Source organism: Phascolarctos cinereus, unplaced genomic scaffold, assembly GCF_003287225.1.
Source record: "Phascolarctos cinereus isolate Bilbo 61053 unplaced genomic scaffold, phaCin_HiC Scaffold_4;HRSCAF=312, whole genome shotgun sequence".
NCBI lineage: Eukaryota > Metazoa > Chordata > Mammalia > Diprotodontia > Phascolarctidae > Phascolarctos > Phascolarctos cinereus.
Window position 1 is genome coordinate 350391907 of NW_027555847.1, and position 10938 is coordinate 350402844.

The following is a 10938-nucleotide window of genomic DNA, read 5'->3' on the forward strand; positions in this document are numbered from 1 at the left end:
AACTCTGAGGTACAATCTCATATCAGTTAGACTGGCCAAATTGACAAAAAAAAAAAAGAAAGAAACTGATAAATGCTGGAAGGGCTGTGAGCAAACAAATACTTTAATGTACTTTGTTGCAATTGTGAACTGGTCCAACCATTTTAAGCAATTTTGAACTATATCCAAAAAACGAGTGATATTGCCACTACACCTATACCCCAAAGAAATCAAAGAAAGGGGAAAGGATTCATGTGTACAGAAATATAGCAACTCTTTTTTGTGGTGACAAAGAATTAGAAACGGAAGGGGTGCCCACAAATTGGAGAATGGATGAAGAAGTTATGGAATATGAACATGAGGGAATGCTATTGTGTGTAAGAAATGATGAAGGGAATGGTTTCAGAAAAATCTGGGAAGTAAGCAGAACCAGAAAAAATATTTGTACATAACAACAATATTATAAAGATAATCAACTTTGTTTATTTTTAATTTATGGAATGAAATAAGCATTTCCATAATATAACACAACAAAAAGATGATTGTACATGAAACAACAAATCTGCCACATACAACTTTGAAAGACTTAGGAGCTTTGGTCAATACAGTGACCAACCACAATTCCAAAGGACTCATCATAAAACATTATCTGCTGATATACTCAGCTTACAGATTGAGACATATTTTCTTTTCTTTTTTTTTTCTTTTTTTTTGGACATGACTAATGCAGGATTTTTTTGCATAATTATACGTATTTATAATTGGTTTTTATCTTTCTTGCATTCTCAATAAGTGGGGAGAAGAGGAAGGGAGAGAATTTGAAACTGAAAAAAATAAAATAAAATATTTTTTTAAATTGAAGACTATAATAATAAAATAAAACATTGAGTTGTATCTTTGAAGTAAAAAATAAATTAATACTGTACTTTGTGTTTTAGTGGTGTCAAACTCAGATAGAAATAAGGGTCACTAAATGGCACATAAGAATTCCTTCAGGGGCATATTGACTTAAAAAACATATTGACATTATCTGTATTCTATTGCATTTTTATTTATTTTGTTAAATGTTTTGCAATTACATTTTGAAGTGGTCCAGCCAGCACTTGAGAGTGTTGAAAACCTCCTGTGATCTTGACACCTCTATTTTAGGCACGTTCTGCCAGAAACAGTTAATATTAATTTATTATGATTCTAAATCCAAACATGTCTAACTTAGAGAGAGAAATGCCTGAACTGACATAGGCCACACACACCCATGCCCTCAGATACTTAATCCTAAAACAATTTGAGGCAACATTTACAGGAATTTTAAATTAGAAAAAGGTCACAATATGTTTAAAAATGGGGGGGGTGAATGATACAGAACAATAGTCATTTGATCTATTAAAATCAATCCCTTCCTTCCTTGACTACTCTCATCAAGGACAAGGATCAATCAATTAAAACACGATCAATAGTTCAATACTGGAATGGAAAAGAGACCTTAGGTAGGGTTGGGGAGTCCTGCTATTAATTAAACAAAAGTTTGGTTTCCATCCTAAATCTATTTTGAGGTACCTTATCCTTTATTCTTGACCTTTTACACATTTGACTAAAGAGAAAAGTCTGGAAAGGACTTATTCTGGAGAAAATAATTCTTCACATTTCCAGTTGAACCAGAACATGAGTTTTATTATGCTTCCACAGTGTGTAACAAAGTTTTATGGTGCTGTCTCTCCTTATCCTCTCATTCTCTCTCAATCTCTCTTTGTCTCTGTCTCTGTGTCTCTCTCTTCCCCCCCTTCCCTCTTGCTAGACTGATTCTCCTTGTTCATTTGATAAAACAATTACCCCACGCTAAAACGATAAGACACTCTAGATCTGATGATTCAATAACAATCATAATGTTTGGGCTTCTCACAGTTAGACATAGAGTGGGGACAACTATAATTCTCGATAAACCATAGTAACCTGACTTATCCAGTATCCATTCTCAGATTCAACCCCTGGCCCAGTGTCTTAAGAAAAGGAATAATGGGACAGCTAGGTGGTGCAGTGAATACAATGCCAGGTTTGGAGTCAGAAAGACCTGAGTTCAAATCTGGCCTCAGATACTTGTTATCTGTGTGACCCTTGGCAAACCACTTCTTTCTGCCTTCGTTTCCTCATCTGTAAAATGGGGATCATAATAGCACCTACCTCCCAGAGGTGTTGGAAGTATCAAATGAGATAATAATTGTAAAACACTTAACACACTGCCTGGTATATAGTAAGTGCTATATAAATGATAGTTATTGCTATTATTAGAAATTCTCTGATTGAAATAACCTCAGGCAAAAGTTTATGTCGGGCTCTAAAGTTCCACTGTCCCTAGGTTAGAACACTGTTTTTGTTAGAGGCTTTATATTGAAAGACAACAGAATTCTGATCAATGCAATGAATTGATGCATATTTTTATTAAGTACCAATTACGTGCCAGGTACTGAGGATTCAAAGACAGAAATGAAATACTTTCTGTTCTCAAGGAGGTTACATCCTATTGGAGGAAATAATGTGTGCATACAAAATAAATATAAAGTTAATTTAGGGGAAGGGCATTAGCTGCTAGAGAATTAGAAAAGGCTTCATATAGAAGGTGAGTGGGAGCTGGTTCTTGAGGAGGAATAGAGATTCTAAGGGAGAGAGAGATTTGAGGAGTAAATGTGTTCCAGGCATGAGGTAGAGTAGACAGGAAATAGAGCGGTGCTATATACAAAAAATAGTTAGAAGTCAATTTGACTAGCCCCTAGTGAAACATCACACTGAGCAATACAAAATGAGGTGAGAAAGGTAGCTTAGATACAATCTTCATGGACTGATGGTGAGGCATTTTCTTTCTTTCATTTGTGAGACAGTGAACTACAGGAGCAGAATGTGACATGTTGTCCAGCATGGGCAATGTAGTGATCTATTTATCTTAACGATATTTTTTTGTTCTACTGTGTATGAACTGCACGGGAAATGATCATTGAAATCAATGTAAAAAAAAGTTTTTATTTTAAAAATAGAAGGGTTCCCTTCTCATGTGAGGTTCATTGTGGAGTTATTAAGCAAAACATTGATTTTCATACTGAGAGAATGTGAGAGCTCAATGTGATTCACATTAAACTTGCCCAAGGTCACACAGAGTTAAGTGGCAGAGAAGACAATTGAACTCAGATCTTCCGGCTCTGAACCCAGCTATACCAACCATGCTGCCTCCTTTTCCTTAACACTCCACCCCCAACACATTCCCTAGTTCTATTTTGAATTTTATGAAAAGGTAATGTGGTATAGTGAATAGTGTATTAGACCTAGAAGCAGAAAAATTTCAGTTCAAATCTCACTTCTGATATGTATTAGCTGTGTTGCCCTGGGCAGGTCATTCTATGAGTCTTAGTTTCTTCATCAGCAAAATTCATGTGTTTCAATTTAGTGAATATTTATTCATTTATTTGTATATTACATATTTTCTACCCCTATTATGTGTCAGGCTTAGTGTTAGGCCATGAAGATATAAAGATTGACTTCAAAACAATCCCTGCCCTCAAGGAAATTGCATTCTATGCATAATAATTTTACCTGTAGTGCATTCCTCACAGCAATGTCAGTCAGTCAATAAACATTTATTAAGTGTCTACTATGTGCCAGGCATTAAGTGCTGGGGATAAAAAGGATGGCAAAAAACAGTCCCTCCCCTTAAGGAACTCACAATCCAATAGGGAAAGAAAATATAGAAGAAGCAGAAAAGGATGGGAAGGTACGGTAGTTCCAAGGGCATGGTGAAATCCATAGGAGTGCAGCCAGGTGGGAAATAAAGGGATGACTGCCTTGGGCCCGCTCAGTAAATAGAGGAGCTGAGAGGAGCTCTCCAATGTTCACTCTCCACCCTCCCTAATCAGAAGGAGGGAGGAGCCCCCAGGTAGAGGCTACTGAGGAGGTATGAGTCTCAAGTTTAGTGTGATCTCAGGGGAAGATGTCATTCCAGAGGGCAAGATGATGTTTAGAGAAGTGTAGTCACATGGGAAATGATGTGTGATGGGCCTCAAGTGATATATTGTATATAAAATATGCTCTCTCTCTCTCTCAAAATCACACACACACACACACACACACACACACACACACATATACGGGCTTGTGTGTGTGTGTGTGTGTGTGTGTGTGTGTGTGTGTGTTTAGCTATTATTATTATTCTAGAGTTGGGGGTCCCTCATTGATTAACAAATAGCCCTGCTAACCACTGCCTTTACTAATTATCTTAAAATTCATAGTATTGCCAGTTATAGTGAGGCACAAAAATATCCCAAGTATTGACTCATTGGATGCCAAAATATCGGTTCAGCCTGAGGTGACCTTAGCTGTCCTGTGAATAGAATGTGTGTCAAGGCGATGAAGAATTACACTTTGGACCCAATGAGAGATTTATCCCACCTGTCATGTGAACATGATCCCAGTATCTACAATTAACACCCTATTTTTCTTCTTGACAAGTTCCAGCTGTACAATCTGAGTGCTGCAACTCATATGACAATTATTGAAGAAGGGAGTGACCAACACACAGAACCTGGAGGATAGTCTTCTGGCCCACAAAGAGCAATGCTCATATTCTATGCTGTTCTCCTGGTTGATAAAAAGTGGCCCCAAAACTCAGGTTCTCTTGGTGTACTGACAACAAAATGACCCAGGACTGGGACAGTCAAGCATCCTGGTTTGCCTCAGTTCATCCAAGTAGAGGAAATATCCAGCTTTCAGATTTCAACCAACATGAATTGTCCAGTGACTATGGCAAGTGGAGCTATATTCCTCTATGGCTTCGTATGCACACCTACTGGGAGCAATATTACCAAAGAGTAATGGTTAAGCTCTGTCCTGAATGTCCCATAATAGTTCACGTTATTGTTGTTGTTCAGTTGTTTCAGTCAAATCCAACTCTTTGTGACCCCATTTGTGGTTTTCTTGGCAAAGACACTGTAGAAATTTGCCATTTCTTTTTCGAGCTCATTTTACAGATAAAGAACTAAGGCAAACAGGGTTAAGCGACTAGCCCAGGGTCACATAGCAAATAAGTGTCTAAGGCCAGATTTGAACTCATGAAGAAGAGACTTCCTGATTCCAAGCCCCAAGTAGCCTTCCTGATTCCAAGCCCAGTGCTTTAGCCATTGCATCACCTAGCTACCCTAATCTTAGGATCCCAGGTGGCAGATGGTCCTAGAGGGAGAAAGTGGCAGATTGAGGATTTTAATCCAGAACCCCTGACTCCAAATCTAGGGCTCCTCCCACTGCACCAGGCTGCAGATGTAAAAAGTTATGGCTCCAACTAGAGAAGTGTATAATCTATGGTGTTAGCGGAGGCTAGGGATAAAGGACCAGAGAACAGAAAATAAGATTAGACCAGCTAGATGGGAGCTACAGGGTAAGGCCGTACCACAAACTTAGACAAAGCTAAGTAAGAGCTCCTTAGGTGGCAGGGATGTGACTATGGCAAATATAACCTAGCGGCCCACGACTTGAGAAGAGATAGCTCCAGCTACACAGAAAGCTTGAACTGAGAGTGAGGATGAGGTAACATCACGTCTAAAAGCCCTGGACACAAGCTGCAGAGATCCAAAATAATGCCATTAATCATGCTGGTGTGCATCTCCCAGTCCTAGTCACTCTATTTCAATAATATAATCTAATGATAATAATAAGCTAATGAGATCATCACTGTCACCGGTACTTCCTTAGACCATCCAAGACAATGGTGATGTTTGTACGTCTCTACCCAAAATTAAGAAACACTGTCATGTGGAATATACTGATCTCTTAGATAAAATTTCATCACATCTCTGAGCTAGACTAACTCTGAGTTCTGGATTGGGAGATACATTCTCACATGTGTTTCTAACCTTAGTGGGGTTACAAGGAGTATGTCAAAATGCATTGGACATATACACTTTTTGAAAATCTGTGCCCCTCTGGGGCATCACCAAAAATTAGGATCAACTTCCTTCTAGTGTATATTTTCTGCCAGATGGTATATAACCTTTCAATTAGACAAATCTTGGTGGGTTTGACTGATGAAAAGATTTGTTTTTCCCCTCCCTGGATTCTCCTGTAAATTTGCTTCAGTTCCATCATTTGTCAATGACTATTTCTAAGTAAGTAGAAGTGATACTCCATTGACAACACCAGGAACTAGAAACTAGAAATTCCCACATCTTTAGAAATGTTTGCATATACCTCATAAGGGAGCGAAGTAAAATAAATCCACTCGCGTATATATAAACATAGACAGACTATGGAAATGAGTAGATTATTTAAGATTGGAAAAAGAGAGTGATTACATTTACCATTTAAACTCATTCCAAATTGCATGTCTTTAAATTCAGTGAAAGTAGTTAGGGGAAAATTTTAAATATATTTTTAAAAAGCTTTACACATAGTGCTTACTTGCTAAAGCTAACAATGAGTTATGTAAATAAATGCATATGCAAAAAACATTTCTCCGAGGGACTTCTAGGGTACCTAAGTAATTTAGTATAATAAAGGGAACAAATTCATTATTAATAAAAGAACATTCAGAGTTAAATGGTTCTTGTTACTCTTTCTTGATTACCAAATCAGTCGAAAGGAATTTTAAAGCAACTTAAAAGCTCCAGATACTTGGTAGTGATGGGAAAGCACACAAATGTGTGGCGGGGCACCCAGGGAACTTGAAATGTGACTAAGACATGAATTGTCTTATTAGAAAGCAAACCTTTATGAAGCTGTTGGACTGACAACCCGAAGGCCTGAAGTGCCAGGTCTTAGGACCACTGAACCAATATGCATATTCCAAGATACAACTGCAAATCAAACAAAAAGAAAGAAAAAAAGAAAGACTGTCCCCAGAGGAATTGTTTATCTAGCAAAGTTTGAGGAATCCTCTTTTGCCCTTGTACTTTGGGAGCCTGGAATTGAAGCTGTTGACACACCATTTGATGTTTTTGCAAGAGTGGTAATATGGCCACACCCACTTCAGAGTCAGAGGTGTAGAGCTAAAAGGCACTTTAGAGCTCGTTTAATCCAACCTTCTAATTTTACAAATGAGAGAACTTGCTCGGAGTGGTTAAATTGGTTTGCCCAAGATCAGACAGACAGCAAGTGACAGATGAGGGATTTAAACTGAGGTCTTTTGACTCTAAAGCCAGCACTCTTTTCATGTTGCCAGGAGACCCCTCCTTATACTCCAATGCCCCTCCTTTACCTCCCTCATCAATCAAGAAGTACTTATTGAGGACCTATGGTAGATCCAGCACCCTTCAAGGTGCCATGAGGGGCAGAATGAATGAATGAATGAATGAAAAGGTATTTAAGCAATGTTCATGTGCAGAGGACTGTCCTAATGCATATGAGAGAAATGATTATTAATAACCAATATCTTGGAGGAGATTCAGAGCTCTCCACTTCTTCCAAAGTGATGATTTTAAGAGTTCAGTCTCTTAAAGGACATTGCTGACAATGATATTGGACGAACTTTCTTGTTTAAGACTTCACCCTGTTAGAAGCTATTGTGTTCTGCTCAGGTTTGGGTGAGGTTTCCATTCTTTGAATAGACAGCTTAAAGCTGTGGATGGTCTGGTATAGAGATAGTTTCTCTATCCAAGAGTGATATGATGTCATTCTCGGCCCTTCATTTTGATATAGCCCACCTTCCACTATGTTGTCCATTCAGCTGATTGCTTCCCCTCAGGAACACGTACTTTTAGAAGGGTATATGAACTGGGAGCCCATCCTGTGATTGTCTTTTCTCTAAGACAGGAGGCCAAACAACCATCCTTTTATCAATAACATGTTGGCCTTATTAATAAAATAATTAAATTACCCAGAAACCATGTCCCTTGAACATTTCTAATTGTCACAATAAAAGATAAAATTGCTCCACCAAACAACAGATAGGAAAATAAGACTAATAACAACACTTTACATTTAAATAGCTCTTCACACCTACAAATTCTATACACATTTTCTTATTTGATCCTCACAGCAAGTAGTAGACAGAGAAAGTAATAAATAAAGAAATTAAGGATCAAAAAGGTTGATTGACTTGGACAAAGTCAGGAGATGGTAAATTGCAAAAGTGGGACTCAGATCTAGCTCTTTGGGGTTCAACTCCAGCAAGGTTTTCTTCTGTCCTCACTGGGGCTAATTTGGGCAAGCCATACATAGCTTAATCGGAACCTGTAAAAGAAAGCTTCGGTAAGGGAGAAGCCATACCCCTTCTTTGCTTCTTAGACTGACTTTTTATTGGTAAAATGAAGAATGATGGTAAGAACCAATCCGAAGGGATGTACCACTTAGCCTGAAACACTGAGATTATGTTTTTAAACACAGGCATCTCTTCTTTGGGCTGGCTGAAAACCAAGTGACATGGTAGTTCCCAGGGCAGGCCAAGAGCAGATGTAGTGATTTGAAAGGCGCTAGACACTAAGGAAGCTAGACAGAGATTCTAGTCACAGCTAAGCTCTCAAAGTGAGAGGCAGAAATTGGAGAAGATGTGACCATCTGGAGTAATCAACTGTTAGGTACAAGTAGATTGGAATGAATAAACCGCTTTAGTTGCCTCGGAAGGTTAGAAGCCAGTAAACCATAGTGTACTTTTAGATACTTTATCTTGGTGCATGTGATGGCTGAGAGCAGGCTTGTTGCTGGGTGCTTATTGTCCAATTGTTCAGAAATTTAGGGTTATATATCATTATCATCATCATCATCATCCTCATTGTCATCACCTCTACAAATACAAACTCTCCTATTTGGTATTTAAATTCCTCCACAATCTGGCTTGTACCTATCTTTCCAGGCTTCTACTGCCTTGTTCTCCTTCATGTACCCTGTGGTCCAGACAAACAGGCCTCCTCACTGTTCCTCCCTCTCACAAAACATTCCGCTTCTCATCTCTGCAGCCTTTGAAAGGCTGTCCAATATGCCTGGAATGCATTGTCTCCTTCCCTTTATCTCTTAGAATCTCTCGTTTACTTCAAAGCCCTACCTTCCATGTAAAGCCTTTTCTGATTCATTCTCCCAGCTCTTGGTACCTCCCCCTTCCAAGCACCTATTTCATCCATCAGTATATATATACATTGTTTCTTTCAATAGACTATAAGCTTCCTATGTTTGTGTTAAATTATTACCAGCAGGTTGTTCACCAGATGATGACATTTTTTGGTCACAGTAAGTCATGAAAACTTCTACTAAGAAGGCATGGAGGGATTGTGTGATCTGTCTCAGGGAAGGGAGTGTCCATATTGGTGATATCCTAGATCACAGAGAGAGAGAGAGAGACAGAGAGAGAGAGAGAGAGAGAGAGAGAGAGAGAACTGAAAGGAATCTTGCAGTATCCAAACCCAACGAGCACTTTTGATAAGTTCCTCATTAACATCCACCATTTACCTAAATCCCTTAGGTTTTTCTTTTTGAGGTTTTTTTTTTAGGTATTTTCTCTTTTCCTTAGTCCTGATCCTCCCACACCAGTAATACTAAGGCTCCTGAAAAGGATGTGTCAATCAACTCACCCATGACTCACCTCACAGTCATTGTAACTTCTCAGATCAAACCATTTCTCCCCACTTCTCCCCACTCTCCTGTATGCGTTGTCTTACTCTATCAGATAGAAACATCCTGGAGACACAGCATGCCTGTTTTGTCTTTGGGTCACCAGCATTAACACAGTGCTTGGCATCTAGTAGGTGCTTAATAAATGCTTTGTTTGTTATGCATTTATTCCCATCTGTAACCTTGCCAATTCTTTTCATCAGTTCTTAGATCAGCCTCTTCCTTGCCATTTTCACAGCAGTTTGCATGGCTGTTGCAGTTTCCTAGCTGGTCTCCTTGGCTCCAATCCATCTTTCTTTCTCCAAACTCCAGTGCAAACACTTCCCTGAAAAATATTGTTCAAATCCCGTTTTCATTTCACATCTCCTCTACTCAGGGACCTGTGGCAGCTCCCTAAGATTTATCAAAGCTAAATGCAGACTGGAGCTGAAGACTTCATCCAGCCCATCTCATATTTATTAATTCCCCAAACCATGTCCCAAACCTTCTTCCAAACCTAACATACAATTCACATTTCCTCTGAGATTTCCATAATTGTTTTTACCTGATTCTGTTCACACATCTTTTCAGCTCCCTCAGCTTTTAGACTTATATATTAGTTTACACTAATTGATAGGTTACTTGTAAAATGTATTTTAATTGTATCATTGCGTTGTGGTTCTAATCTGCAAACATTACACATTCCCAGTGAAGAGGGGAAGTAAAGAAACTATCATCATATAGTGAAATCATGGCCCCAAAGCATTTCTTTCTCCTGATAATTACCAATCTAGCCCTGAAATCCAAACAACTCTCTGTGGTCTTCCAGCTGCCATGAAGGAGGTACTGACCAATCCTTCTTTCTCTAATTCAACTGAGACAATGCCACTTTACTGTTGGATTAAGGAAGAAGTAATATATGAGATATGAAGCCTAACATAGTATAAAGCCAGAGAGGAATGTCCCTGCCTGGTCCTCTTTAAGAAAAGTGAACCAAGTCCTTCTTCTGTATCATTTTCCTGCCCCTTTGTCCTTCAAACCGGGCAAGGTGGTGCAGCAGTGCCTAGAAAGACAAGACTATTCCATTCATGAGAACAAGAACAGAGCTCAAGAAAGGGCTGCCTCTTTTAGCCAGAAACTGCTGATATAGGCTCTCTAGCTGCCATTTAAAGATAATACACAGAAGGAGAAATGAAACAAGAAAATGAGAAACAGCAGGTGGGAAAGTTCATTTTCTTACATCCCCTATAGGCAAAAACAGCATTTTGTATTTCTTCAGTATCCTCCATGGCACAATGGCTAGATTGCTAGGCCTGGAGTCAGGAAGATCTGAGTTCAAATCTAGCCTCAGGCACTTACTATCTGTGTGACCCTGGGCAAGTCACTTAACCCTATTTGCCTGAGTAG